General features: G+C 35.6%; 1 pseudogene; it reads right to left on the bottom strand.

Moving 5' to 3' along the window:
* Positions 1-14,860, bottom strand: part of LOC107731786 (uncharacterized) — a 20,229-nt pseudogene extending 5,369 nt beyond the window's left edge.
* Between the last annotated feature and the right edge of the window lie 740 nt (positions 14,861-15,600).

A 15,600-nucleotide genomic window follows, 5' to 3' on the forward strand; every position in this document is an offset into this window, starting at 1 on the left:
CCACACAACTCCAGTCCATCAATTAACATCTTGTGAAGTGAAAAGCTGCATGTTTGTAAGAAACAAATCCATTATTAGGGCATTTTAAACCATTTTAAACTTCAAACTGTAATTTCTGGCCAAAATACGAGTCTACAATCTATAGTAGGCTTAGTCCATTAACTGATGCACTAGAGTCCTGTGGATTATTGTGATGTTTTATCAGCTGTTTGGACTCTCATTCTGACGGCACCCATTCATTTTAGATGATCCATTAGTGAGCAAGTGATGTAATGCTAAATTTCTCCAAATCTGTTCCCATGAGGAAACAAACTCACCTACATCTTGTATGGTCTGAGGGTGAGTACATTTTTAGCAAATATTTATTTTTGGGAGAATTATTGTTTTAAGCATGTTGCTATGCGGTTGCTATGGTGTTCCAGATGGATTCTTACTGGCTCAAGCCCAAAGAACCCACCAGTAAGTCTTGAATCCTTCCTTCAAATCTATGAGATTTTCTTTGGCTGTATTATTTTCCACCAAGCGAAAATCATAAGTCTTCATAAAGTCATCAGTCTCCTTAAAAGCTGCACAGTTTGATGTGTCATTCACTTCTGTAGCACAAATGATGCAAGAAGACGTAAATGCCAATGTGTAATAAACTAAAAGTTTTGTTCAATTTTTACATATGAGCAATTAGTCATAGTGATGACTGCCTTAGCAAACACCACAGAACAATTAACTATGAAATATTCTGTTTTCTGCATTGAAATCAGAATAGAAACTGAAATTACAGAGATTGTATGCCATCTGAACCTGGTCCAAAAGAAGAAAAGTCAAGCTAAGGATCTTCTAGTTTAAACATCAGAGCTCTGATGCCATCAGCTCTGAGAATTGAAGTCTCAGCCAACCGTAGGAAAGTAACAGAAACAACTGAAATAGTTGAGCAGAGATCCTTTTCAATTTGCTATAATTTTGTTTTGCTAGTTGAAAATCTATGACATTGCTGGAGTTTGATCCATGGAATGATTTGATTTCATTCATCGAAACTTTGAGATCAGATTGGCTTTCAATATTTGACTTGTCTTCTCCTTAAAAACATCAAGTCTGGAAATCAAGAACTTCTTTATTCATGAGCCGAAGTTTGGATATGTGCGGGAAGGAAAGGAACCAATTTGTTTCAAGTGCTCTTACAACCCGTGGAGGTTATTAGATGTATCTGCTTCAGAGTTATATTTAGAGCGTCTAGATGCGTCCTCATCCTTTCAAAAGGCAGCATTGTTTCCGAGCATCGCATGGTGAGATTATAATATGATTTTGACAGCAGAGATAGAGTTTGACAGCTGGCTGAAAGGATGTGTCTTGTGTTCTTGACGCCTGTCAGACGGAAGGTAAACAAGCCACTATTAAAGAGGTCATGTTTATGCATACATGTTTCACTATATCCGTGATGCCAGTGCAGTGCATCAATTTTCCTTGCAGTTTGATGGATTTTATGTTTGATTTAAACAGTAGCATGTGAAAGTATACTTGGTACAAAATGTAACTATGAATTACAGTCATTGTAACTCATTTGCACATTCACACAAATCTTTCTTAAAACAGGAGCTCTTGGTCTGACCCAGTCTTTAGGACAGGAAAAAGCAGGTGGTACATCACGATTGGCCTCATTTTCCCTAGACAGGTGAGATGAGTCAGTCGAGTCCCTAAAGCGTCAGCAGCGCTCCAGCCTTTTGTTTAACATTAATGGCGTAGAAATGTGATGCTATTTATGTCTGAGTTCATCATCGTCTGGTTTGAGCATCACAGTTGGACATCCATCTATCTTTTCTGTTTCCCTGTTATGCATCATTTAATATGCAAACTAGTGTAGTATGCCTGAATTGTATCCATACCACACATATATGTGTGTATATCTGGGGGGAAAAAAAATCTGTTTTTTGAAAAGTCACCAAATATTATGCTCACGAAGGCTACATTTATTTGTTAAAAAATACAGTAAAAAGTTATGAAATGTTATTTGAATTTAAAATACATGTTTTCTATTTTAATATATTTTGAATTGTAATTTATTCCTGTGATGAAAGCTGAATTTTCAGCATCATTACTCCAGTCTTCAGTGTTGCATAATCCTTCTGATTTGGTGCTCACAAAGTATTTATTTTAGAGAGAGAGAGAAAGAGAGATACACTGTAGAAAGTGACAGTAGGGACATTTATAACGTTCATTTGATTTGATTCTATTCTATTTATTTATTTATTTATTATATATATTATTATTATTAAGTAGGAGAAAGCAGACCAACTCTGAAGTCTCCTAACTTTGAGTTTGGAGTTTATCTTCATAACTAAAACTTAGATAAATGTGTAACATCCAGTGAAAAACTACACAGAACTGATATTGAGATTATATTCAAATTAAACTTGGACTGACAACCTGAGTCAAAATTAAGAAATAGTGCACTGCTTTGAATGGAGGGTTGTCTGATTAGGAGTAATTATTTGAACATCAAATGCTACCTTCAAAGGGACGTTATTTCTAAATGGGGAAAAAAGGGAGAAACTTGCGTATTTATCTGCTCTTTGAAGCTAACTATAAAGGTTTTTGCGTTTTAATCCCTCATTTTTATTTCCTGGCTGTCTGCTCGTAGGTGCAAAATTAAAGGGAATTGGTGATTTTGTGCTGCTTCTCTTCAAATGGTGAGTATTTCTTTCCCTGACAAAAGTGAACCCAATTAAATCCAACTCATTCAGAGTCCATGATGTGCTCAAACTTCAGCCAGTGAGGAATTAAATCATATGCATGTTTGTTTCGATGGCACAATTAAAAATGTGCAGGTTGCAGTGTGACTGCAAGATACAAAACATCATGAAATTATTTGTGCTGTGATGTTTTGGGAGTTTTTCTTTTAAGTAACAAAAAAAGTCACATTTGTGTTGCCTACAAGAGATGCAACAGAATTCTTGATGTCTTCTGAGCTATGCAAACCAAACATCCTTCTGTGAATGCCAGGTAATGATGGAAAACAGCAGTAAAGTGAGTGGATAAAACACTTCTCAAATGCGTGCAGTGTTACAGTTGATCTGATATTTTGCTCTTATTGGCATCTTGAGTTTGAGTAGCAATAGATTTGTATTATTTGGCACTCACAATCAATCACAATATGTGATTCATGGTTAAAAAGCATCTGCCAAGTGCCAAGCAAATGTATACAAATTTGAACTTGTTTGCTTTAGTTTACATCACTGCTAAGCTCCACCCATTTTGGTTACTATTGCTATCTCAGAATGTTCCATAGGAATGAACTGGACAATTTCAGTTAAATGTGCTCATAAAGAGTCCAGTCTTCAGTGTTGCATAATCCTTCTGATTTGGTGCTCACAAAGTATTTATTTTAGAGAGAGAGAGAAAGAGAGATACACTGTAGAAAGTGACAGTAGGGACATTTATAACGTTCATTTGATTTGATTCTATTCTATTTATTTATTTATTTATTATATATATTATTATTATTAAGTAGGAGAAAGCAGACCAACTCTGAAGTCTCCTAACTTTGAGTTTGGAGTTTATCTTCATAACTAAAACTTAGATAAATGTGTAACATCCAGTGAAAAACTACACAGAACTGATATTGAGATTATATTCAAATTAAACTTGGACTGACAACCTGAGTCAAAATTAAGAAATAGTGCACTGCTTTGAATGGAGGGTTGTCTGATTAGGAGTAATTATTTGAACATCAAATGCTACCTTCAAAGGGACGTTATTTCTAAATGGGGAAAAAAGGGAGAAACTTGCGTATTTATCTGCTCTTTGAAGCTAACTATAAAGGTTTTTGCGTTTTAATCCCTCATTTTTATTTCCTGGCTGTCTGCTCGTAGGTGCAAAATTAAAGGGAATTGGTGATTTTGTGCTGCTTCTCTTCAAATGGTGAGTATTTCTTTCCCTGACAAAAGTGAACCCAATTAAATCCAACTCATTCAGAGTCCATGATGTGCTCAAACTTCAGCCAGTGAGGAATTAAATCATATGCATGTTTGTTTCGATGGCACAATTAAAAATGTGCAGGTTGCAGTGTGACTGCAAGATACAAAACATCATGAAATTATTTGTGCTGTGATGTTTTGGGAGTTTTTCTTTTAAGTAACAAAAAAAGTCACATTTGTGTTGCCTACAAGAGATGCAACAGAATTCTTGATGTCTTCTGAGCTATGCAAACCAAACATCCTTCTGTGAATGCCAGGTAATGATGGAAAACAGCAGTAAAGTGAGTGGATAAAACACTTCTCAAATGCGTGCAGTGTTACAGTTGATCTGATATTTTGCTCTTATTGGCATCTTGAGTTTGAGTAGCAATAGATTTGTATTATTTGGCACTCACAATCAATCACAATATGTGATTCATGGTTAAAAAGCATCTGCCAAGTGCCAAGCAAATGTATACAAATTTGAACTTGTTTGCTTTAGTTTACATCACTGCTAAGCTCCACCCATTTTGGTTACTATTGCTATCTCAGAATGTTCCATAGGAATGAACTGGACAATTTCAGTTAAATGTGCTCATAAAGAGGTAACAGTACTGATTTTAATTTTATGTGGGCTGGAATGTATATAATGAAAATTTGCTGAAAATGGAACCGATTTGGAGAAATTTAGCATTACATCACTTGCTCACAAATGGATCCTCTGCAGTGAATGGGTGCCGTCAGAATGAGAGTCCAAACAGCTGATAAAAACATCACAATAATCCACACCACTCCAGTCCATCAATTAACATCTTGTGAAACGAGAAGCTGCATGTAAATAAATTCATCATGACGTTTTTAACTTCAAAACATTGCTTCTGGCTAAAATATGAGTATCCATAATATTGCTTTCTTCAGTGAAAAAGTGAATCAGGAGAGAAATATGCTCAGATCAAACATTGTTTACAAGAGAAAAATAGTTTTAAACAAATATGTTGGTGTATTTTGACGTTAGAGGACAACAAGGGATGGACTTTTCCACTGGTGGAAGCATTATTTTGGATTACAGAAGTATTGGTTCAAAGTTAATATGCCTTGATGGATTTGTTTCTTTCAAAAATGCAGCTTTTCACTTCACAAGACATTAATTGATGGACTGGAGTGGTCTGGATTACTTGTGGATTATTGTGATGTTTTTATCAGCTGTTTGGACTCTTATTCTGACGGCACCCATTCACTGCAGAGGATCCATTGGTGAGCAAATTTCTCCAAATCTGTTCCCATGAAGAAACAAACTCATCTATATCTTGGATGTCCTGAGGGTGAGTACATTTTCAGCACATTTTCATTTTTGGGAGAACTATTGTTTTAAGCATGTTGCTATGTTTGGGAATGAAGGTTGATTTATAATTTAATTTAGACACAGGTTAGATGGCATGTTATTTGGACCCATTTTATGGTGCTTTTTGTGCTTATAGAAAAGATCAAAATTCATGTTCCATCAACAAAATGACAGCATAAAGTATGAGTGTGACATGCAGATGAGTAAATAATGTCAAAATGTACATCTTTTCCATGTTCAAGACACATAACTGCTTTAAATTAGCAGCAGAGTCATTCAAAGCAGATCTGGTGACTCATCTTCGCATTGCAAAATTTACTGTATATATGAAATTATAAACATCTTTGTGTTTACAGAAGCCTGCAAAAAAGATAATTTATTAGTCTAAATTAAGCTTCCCTCTCTTGTGGCATATGCATATTAAATTCAATTCACACAGATGCCACCGAGCTGGTATGAATAATAAAAACAGTTAATCTTTTCTTTAATTAAATGTCTCTCTCAAGCCTCATTGCAGTGTGGGAAAAGACCCACTGGTGTATAAAACAAACCTAATTAATTCAGATACTTTCTCAACGGCAAGTTTGTTTACTTGCGCAGTGTCTATCATTTTGAGTGAATGAGCATCTTCTGGTCTCAAAAAAAGAAAAACGAGGGAGAAAATAGTCAATTTGGAGCAGTGAACATGGAGACATTGGTGTGATATTCAGGAAAGAAATCAAATGTATTTTTCTCTTCACTTCTGTGCTCATATTATGTTTCATAAAAGAGATTATTAATTAAATCATGTTTCAAGGATGTTAAGAGATAGATGTTCCTAATTGGTCTCTCTGAAATACGTGCACGCGTACAACATTCAGCTGCTGTGTAAATCGGTTTAGAAGAACAAGGAGAATAATATTGTGCAAACTTGTAGCTGTCTGCTCAGTAAAGCTGCTCTAAAGGACCGATCACTGTATGCTTTCTTTGAATCCCTGTGGGAATTGTTGCGTGAACGTGCTTGACAGTGCAGCTGAAAAAATTAATTAGTGGAAATCCAAGTCTGTGCTGCATGTGTCATGCTTTGCAGAATTAATTAATACGTATGGATTCAATACGCTCCCAGTCTCCATGGGCTTGTACAGTGTTTCTCAGGTCACCTGCAATAAAACCTGCAAGATAAAAATCACCGACATCCAAAACATAATTTGCTTTTTTCCACTTTCCAGTATCAGAAATGGTTCAAGATCCCCCCTGAGACGACAGCCTAATTTTTCAATGTAGCCTGATTACCATCTCCTCCACTCACGGCGTATTACACTAAATGAACTGGGACTGCAATTAAAAAAAATCTGTTTAAATTTTCTTCACTAATGATCGTATGTTAGTTACACCACTCATTGTAACTGACTGGGCTGATATTTATCAACACTTAGCAGTAATGTCTAAAATAACCCCTAAAAATCTGTCACCATTTACTTACCCTTATGTTCTTTGAGTTTATTCATCAACATTTTCTCAAAAATGTCCGCACAGCAAATTGCGCATAATGCATATTCATTTAATAAACACTGTGTTTGATATTGTCAATGGGTGCCGTAAGAATGAAAGTCCAAACAGCTGATAAAAACAACACAATAATCCACATGACTCCAGTCCATCAATTAATGTCTTGTGAAGTGAAAAACTGCATGTTTGTAATAAAAACAAATCCATCAAGATACTAAATCATCGCTTCTGGCCAAACGTCGGCTTGATTATGTACTGGTATTTTAGCTGAAAGCAACGGTTTAAATTTAAAATCTCTTAATGACGGATTTGTTTTTTACAACATGCAGCTTTTCAATTCACAAGATGTTAACTGGTGGACTGAAGATGTTTTTATCAGTTGTTTGGACTCACATTCTGACGGCACCCATTCACTGCAAAAGGACCCATTGGTGAGCAAGTCAGAATCTGTTCTGATGTAGAAACAAACTCATCTACGTCTTGGACGGTCTGAGGGTGAATACATTTTCAGCAAATTTTCATTTTAACTGTTATCTTCTTTTACAGCCTAACAACCTGGTTATATGTTTTTGTTATGAAATAGCAGCATAAACTTTGTTTAAACCATTTACTTTTATGTCACACAGAAGAAAAACAAAGTCATATGGGCTTGGAGCAACATGAGGGTGAGTAAATGATGATTTTTCATTTTTATGTGAGCTAGTCCTTTAAGACTTCTATACATAACATCTGTTATAATTGGCCAAGCTGTTTCCATGTTAAATGCTTTCTTAAAGGATTGAAGGAATTTAAATTAGCAGTTTAGTTCACTAATTAGTATTATACTTATTTATTTGCTTTTAAAAAGACAATCTTGTTTTTCCTGCTATGTCCCCTTTAAGGTAACAACAGATGCTGGGTGTGTAGATGAGATTTGTTGCATCTAAACTCCATATGGGCGGATTGTCCTAAACAAGCATTTTCATTCTGTCTTCCTTCTAAAATACTTCAATCATTATTGGTGTTAATTAGCAGTGGATCAGTCAGAGGAGCATAATCCTATCTGACATGCTAATTTGAGAGCTGGAAAACTGCCAGTTGCCACTAAGTAGGTCATGACTGCAGTTTCGGTGCAGCGGTGCGGCAGGTCAGTGAATGAACGGCCACCTGCTTTTCAGAGTTTAACCCTGTTTCTGAAAAAACACCTCCTTGACAGAATGCATGATGGGAAACTCTGAATGCAATGCACTTATTGCTCTTAAAATGTCATTAAACATTTAAACATGTTTAAACTCATAATTACACGATGTGGGTGGTTTAGCACGGAAATGAATTTTTAAATAGCAAACAGCTCCGGAATTCAAAATAGGAAAGAAAAATAGTCAATAAAATTATATTATATTGTTATATATTATTCTTACAATAATAATGCTTATATTTGAATTGGTTTTCTTTCATATTTTTGAAAGAAGCCTCTAATGCTCAACCAAGGCTGCATTTATTTGTTCAAAAATACAGTAAAAAATATTGTAAAATATTATTATAATTTAAAACAACTCTTTTCAGTTTTAATATATTTAAAAATATAACAATACAGATTGTGAAAATATAACTTTATACAATACAGATTGTGTCAAAGCAGCTTTACAGTGTTAAACAGGAAAAACGTGCTGATAATGCAAAAGGACAATAGAAAACACTCTGTTAAAGTCGGTTCATCATTAAATCGATAAAACATCTTTAATTTTTTTTCTTTGGTTGTGTTTTATCTCACTTAAGTGAGTGAGAACTGAATATCCCAAGGCTGAATGAGGTTCAAACCACCTACCTCAAAATTCCTAACATTTTTAAATGTTTGATGACCGAATTAATGAAATACATCTTTATTACACCGGTCAGGACGAACCCTCCACCCGCCTACAGTCGAGGAAGAGACTCATGGGAAGGCTGAAATCTGATTTAAAATAAATTACTGAAGAGCAAAGTCAGATGTCCTCTGGTTTTCGCTGTGAGTGAGCTTTGAGGATACGAGGGGCTCATTGCATCAATCAAGGGCACCAATTTTTGTCAGATTTTCATTTTATGGAATATATGAATATAATCATATCCCAGAGAGTCTTTCAGACTTGTATAAACCAAACACTTTGTGGCCACCGTTGACTGACAGTAGTTATACCTTTGTTTGATCAGTTAGTTCAGGATGAAGGCTCTTTAGTAAAGCTTGACATGTTTGAATAAAGAAAAAAAAAAAGACTGAATGAAAGAAACATTGATAAAATCCACTTCATGGCATGTTTCTATGGCAACCAAAAGCTCTCAACAATGACAGAATGCATAGAGAGAAGAGTACTTTAAAGGCAGAAGGGCACTTCTGATGTCACCGGGAAGTAATAAAGTGGTTACTGCAATGAACTCCAGAGGGAAGGTTGAACCGAGAGAATAAACCCATAAATACTTAATACCTTACATAGCATTTGCCATTTAACCGAATCTAGTCTTTTTAAAGTGTGTGCATCAAATGCGTTCTGAAGCTCAGCCAGGCTAAAAGCCCCTAAATGAGGATATTAAAACTTGGCGGAACAATATTGTGTAGCCACGCCCAATTAATCTCCACTTTGTTTCAGTTGGACTAATTTCATGCTTCTCTGATCAGACAAAACACTCGCAGACCTGCCACTTTACCAGCCGCTGAGAACCCCAATCAGGCATCGGTGATTAGTGAGGCTGCATTTCCAAGAGTGGGTGTTTTACTTCCTTCTGAAGCGCGCTGTGCACCATATGTTTGCGAGCAACTGGAGCAGCGACGCCGACAGGAGGAGTCCAGGTTGCGAGAAAATTCCAGAACGCACAGCCACTACAAAAAGGAAAAAGGTATTATAGCGAAAGGCAGTTATCAAGATGGACAAAATAAGCAAAAATGGCAGATTTGTAGAACAGGACCTGCTGATGCTGATGCTGTTGATATAGTTAAATTAGCATAACGTAGTTTGAAATTTTTAGATTTCTCTTCCGTTATAGCACCCCATTAGCATCGAAAATTGATGAAATTTGTCATGCATCCTAAGAATGTCCTGTTTTTCATGTGTACCAAATTTTACGAGGTTTCGACTTTGTACTCACAAGATACAGATCAGTCAGTTATGATGGGACACACACACAAAAATGCGTTTGCAGTGTGGGAAAAGACCCACTGGTGTATAAAACAAACCTAATTAATTCAGATACTTTCTCAACGGCAAGTTTGTTTACTTGCGCAGTGTCTATCATTTTGAGTGAATGAGCATCTTCAGGTCACAAAAAACAAAAACGAGGGAGAAAATATCAAATTTGGGGCAATGAACAAGGAGTCATTGGTGCAGAACTCCATTGTGTGATATTCTGGAAAGAAATCAAATGTATTTTTCTCTTCACTTCTGTGCTCATCATATGTTTCATAAAAGAGATTATTAATTAAATCATGTTTCAAGGATGTTAAGAGATAGATGTTCCTAATTGGTCTCTCTGAAATACGTGCACACGTACAACATTCAGCCGCTGTGTAAATCGGTTTAGAAGAACAAGGAGAATAATATTGTGCAAACTTGTAGCTGTCTGCTCAGTAAAGCTGCTCTAAAGGACCGATCACTGTATGCTTTCTTTGAATCCCTGTGGGAATTGTTGCGTGAACGTGCTTGACAGTGCAGCTGAAAAAATTAATTAGTGGAAATCCAAGTCTGTGCTGCATGTGTCATGCTTTGCAGAATTAATTAATACGTATGGATTCAATACGCTCCCAGTCTCCATGGGCTTGTACAGTGTTTCTCAGGTCACCTGCAATAAAAATAACCAACATCCAAAACATATTTTTCTTTTTTCCCTTTCCAGTATCAGAAATGGTGTAAGATCCCCCCTGAGATGACAGCCTAATTTTTCAATGTAGCCTGATTACCATCTCCTTTACTCACGGCGTATTACACTAAATGAACTAGGACTGCAATTTAAAAAATCTGTCTGAATTTCTTCACTAATGATCGTATGTTAGTTACACCACTCATTGTACAGTAACTGACTAGGCTGATATTTATCAACACTTAGCAACAATATCTAAAATGGCCCTTAAAAATATGTCACTGTTTACTAACCCTTATGTTCTTTGACTTTTTTTCATCATATTTCACTGCAGAGGATCCATTGGTGAGCAAGTGATGTAATGCTAAATTTCTCCAAATCTCTTCTGATGAAGAAACAAACTCATCTCCATCTGGGATGACCTGAGGGTGGGTACATTTTCAGCAAATTTTCATTTTAACTGTTAACTATTGTTTTACAGCTTGACAGCCTGCTTATATGTTTTTGTTATAAATAGCAGCATAACATTTGTTTAAACCATCTCCTTTTATGTTCCGCAGAAGAAAAGCAAAGTCATACAGGCTTGGAGCAACATGAGGGTGAGTAAATGATGATTTTTCATTTGTATGTGAACTAGTCCTTGAAGACATACAACATCTGTTAATGGGCCAAGCTGTTTCCATGTTAAATGCTTTCTTAAAGGACTGAAAGAATTAAAATGTGCAGTTTTGTTCTCTAATTAGTATTGTACTTATTTATTTGCTTTTAAAAAGACAATCTTGTTTTTCCTGATATGTCCCCTTTAAGGTAACAACAGATGCTGGGTGTGTAGATGAGATTTGTTGCATCTAAACTCCATATGGGCGGATTGTCCAAAACAAGGCGTTTTCATTCTGTCTTCCTTCTAAAATACTTCAATCATTATTGGTGTTAATTAGCAGTGGATCAGTCAGAGGAGCATAATCCTATCTGACATGCTAATTTGAGATCTGGAAAACTGCCAGTTGCCACTAAGTAGGTCATGACTGCAGTTTCAGTGCAGCGGTGCGGCAGGTCAGTGAATGAACGGCCACCTGCTTTTCAGAGTTTAACCCTGTTTCTGAAAAAACACCTCCTTGACAGAATGCATGATGGGAAACTCTGAATGCAATGCACTTATTGCTCTTAAAATGTCATTAAACATTTAAACATGTTTAAACTCATAATTACACGATGTGGGTGGTTTAGCACGGAAATGAATTTTTAAATAGCAAACAGCTCCGGAATTCAAAATAGGAAAGAAAAATAGTCAATAAAATTATATTATATTGTTATATATTATTCTTACAATAATAATGCTTATATTTGAATTGGTTTTCTTTCATATTTTTGAAAGAAGCCTCTAATGCTCAACCAAGGCTGCATTTATTTGTTCAAAAATACAGTAAAAAATATTGTAAAATATTATTATAATTTAAAACAACTCTTTTCAGTTTTAATATATTTAAAAATATAACAATACAGATTGTGAAAATATAACTTTATACAATACAGATTGTGTCAAAGCAGCTTTACAGTGTTAAACAGGAAAAACGTGCTGATAATGCAAAAGGACAATAGAAAACACTCTGTTAAAGTCGGTTCATCATTAAATCGATAAAACATCTTTAATTTTTTTTCTTTGGTTGTGTTTTATCTCACTTAAGTGAGTGAGAACTGAATATCCCAAGGCTGAATGAGGTTCAAACCACCTACCTCAAAATTCCTAACATTTTTAAATGTTTGATGACCGAATTAATGAAATACATCTTTATTACACCGGTCAGGACGAACCCTCCACCCGCCTACAGTCGAGGAAGAGACTCATGGGAAGGCTGAAATCTGATTTAAAATAAATTACTGAAGAGCAAAGTCAGATGTCCTCTGGTTTTCGCTGTGAGTGAGCTTTGAGGATACGAGGGGCTCATTGCATCAATCAAGGGCACCAATTTTTGTCAGATTTTCATTTTATGGAATATATGAATATAATCATATCCCAGAGAGTCTTTCAGACTTGTATAAACCAAACACTTTGTGGCCACCGTTGACTGACAGTAGTTATACCTTTGTTTGATCAGTTAGTTCAGGATGAAGGCTCTTTAGTAAAGCTTGACATGTTTGAATAAAGAAAAAAAAAAAGACTGAATGAAAGAAACATTGATAAAATCCACTTCATGGCATGTTTCTATGGCAACCAAAAGCTCTCAACAATGACAGAATGCATAGAGAGAAGAGTACTTTAAAGGCAGAAGGGCACTTCTGATGTCACCGGGAAGTAATAAAGTGGTTACTGCAATGAACTCCAGAGGGAAGGTTGAACCGAGAGAATAAACCCATAAATACTTAATACCTTACATAGCATTTGCCATTTAACCGAATCTAGTCTTTTTAAAGTGTGTGCATCAAATGCGTTCTGAAGCTCAGCCAGGCTAAAAGCCCCTAAATGAGGATATTAAAACTTGGCGGAACAATATTGTGTAGCCACGCCCAATTAATCTCCACTTTGTTTCAGTTGGACTAATTTCATGCTTCTCTGATCAGACAAAACACTCGCAGACCTGCCACTTTACCAGCCGCTGAGAACCCCGACCAGGCATCGGTGATTAGTGAGGCTGCATTTCCAAGAGTGGATGTTTTACTTCCTTCTGAAGCGCGCTGTGCACCATATGTTTGCGAGCAACTGGAGCAGCGACGCCGACAGGAGGAGTCCAGGTTGCGAGAAAATTCCAGAACGCACAGCCACTACAAAAAGGAAAAAGGTATTATAGCGAAAGGCAGTTATCAAGATGGACAAAATAAGCAAAAATGGCAGATTTGTAGAACAGGACCTGCTGATGCTGATGCTGTTGATATAGTTAAATTAGCATAACGTAGTTTGAAATTTTTAGATTTCTCTTCCGTTATAGCACCCCATTAGCATCGAAAATTGATGAAATTTGTCATGCATCCTAAGAATGTCCTGTTTTTCATGTGTACCAAATTTTACGAGGTTTCGACTTTGTACTCACAAGATACAGATCAGTCAGTTATGATGGGACACACACACAAAAATGCGTCTGCTCAAATTCTCAAACGGGGGTTTGCGAACCTCTGGGGATTCATGAGTTGGTGAAAAGCTGATAATTGAATCATAAAAAACAATTATAATTTTAAAATAAAAATCAAGTAAAACACACTTGCTAAAAAAGATTTTATGAATATATTTTTATTAATATTTTATGTGCCTGCATGTCATGTGACCATTAACCAACATCAAAGAACTGTTAATATGCGAATGTGTAGTTAAATTATTGAAATATTATTTTAAGATCTGAATATTTTAGGTCAAAGCGGTTAAACAAGTAAATTTCATTCCAGTACAATGTCAAGATTTCTCTCTAAAATTTCATGTGAATCAACCGAATCAGCAAGAAGTAGTTTGGAAAAATTAAAAACTAGATTGTTTTTGTATATGGAAATTCATGTAGCAGTTTGATTCTGGAGTGTAAACGGTTTATATCACAAAGTTCAGTTGTGATGTATTTTCTATCAAAAAAATAAATCATTAAATTTTTTATTATCTATTTATTTATTTTTTGACTAAGTACTTGGTTACCAAGAAGATGAAGGTGAAATATGAAGACATGATGTATGAAGAATTGAGGTAAATATGACCAGAAAATTTTGTATTGTTATTTCCAGTCAAGCTGTAATTTTTTCTCAAATTTGCAAAAAGTGTAAAAAAATGTGTGTGTTCAGGATGCATAAAATTCCAGAACTGTTAAAAATGTCATTGTCAGAATGCTGTTTAACACAATAAATCAGTTGATGTGTAGTGGAAATGACATTTTTGGTTCTGAAAAAAAAAAGTAGTATTTTTGGATATTGTTAGTATGCATTAATTCAACTAGTATGAAAAATGTGCAAGATAATTTATTATTTAATGTCCACAAGGTTAAAGGCACTTATAAAAAAAAAAAGCATAAACAATAGGATACATGAGAAATTTCATGAAGTGTCAAGGTATCAAGAAAACAAAGGTCACGAAGAATCCTTCCTGTCTCTAATGATGTCTTTGCAAATCGTTTTTTTCCGGACTGCCACAGTGAAGGGCTATTATAGGGACGTCTGAATGGGAACATTAGCTCACAGATACAGCAATTAGCTTGATGATGGCGGACATAAAAGCCCTAGAGCAGAAACCGGCTTCATGACACTCTGTTTTGGCAACCTGTCCTGCTTTTGTCATGTAGTTTCCATGGAAATGTTGTGAGATATCCATTCCCCCGTTTGTTTACCTCAAGTCCTTACATCCAATTATTTTACTCATCAGAATGTGACATTGTGAGTTATTTTGAGAAATGCCGCGTGTCAGTGGCTGACTTCAATTAATCCCATGCTCAGAAGTTGCTTTTCGCTCCAGTATTCTTTCTTCCTAATTAATTGGAAGCAGAATGAATTTGTACAATCGCAGTATGGCACGGGGACAATAAATTGGCATTCCAGAGCGTACCTGAAGAGGGGGGTTGAAACAGTACCTGATGGGAAGGAGGAGGGGTTTCACCGCATGAGCAGGGCAGGACAGAGAGAGAAAAGCGCTGATACAAGCTATAGTTTACCTGCTTCAACCCCAGCAGCAGCTCTAATGTGAGATGTTAAGCTCTATCAGCAGCATAATGTTGATTACCAAAGAATCATTTTCATTCCACTCTCAGATTCCTCAGTTTTTGTGGTTATAGTAACAGACAAGAACTTGAATTGTTCTGGCTTTGTATTACCTACTTAATTTCTAGAAAATAGATTGTTGTGCTATGTAAACATGTTGTAACATCTCTTTCTAGACAGTGAAGTCAGAGTGAAGTGTCAGCAAAAAATAAATAAATTATGCACACACACACAAATACATGCATGTATATAAGCTAAAATATATTACTAGTGCGAGACTAATAATATATTACTAATATGAGACTAATATATTATTAATTGTATTTAAATTATTTTAACTTGCATGTAATTAAATTT

The sequence above is a fragment of the Sinocyclocheilus rhinocerous genome, unplaced genomic scaffold (genome assembly GCF_001515625.1).
Source record: "Sinocyclocheilus rhinocerous isolate Xijiao unplaced genomic scaffold, SAMN03320098_v1.1 scaffold1721, whole genome shotgun sequence".
Lineage (NCBI taxonomy): Eukaryota > Metazoa > Chordata > Actinopteri > Cypriniformes > Cyprinidae > Sinocyclocheilus > Sinocyclocheilus rhinocerous.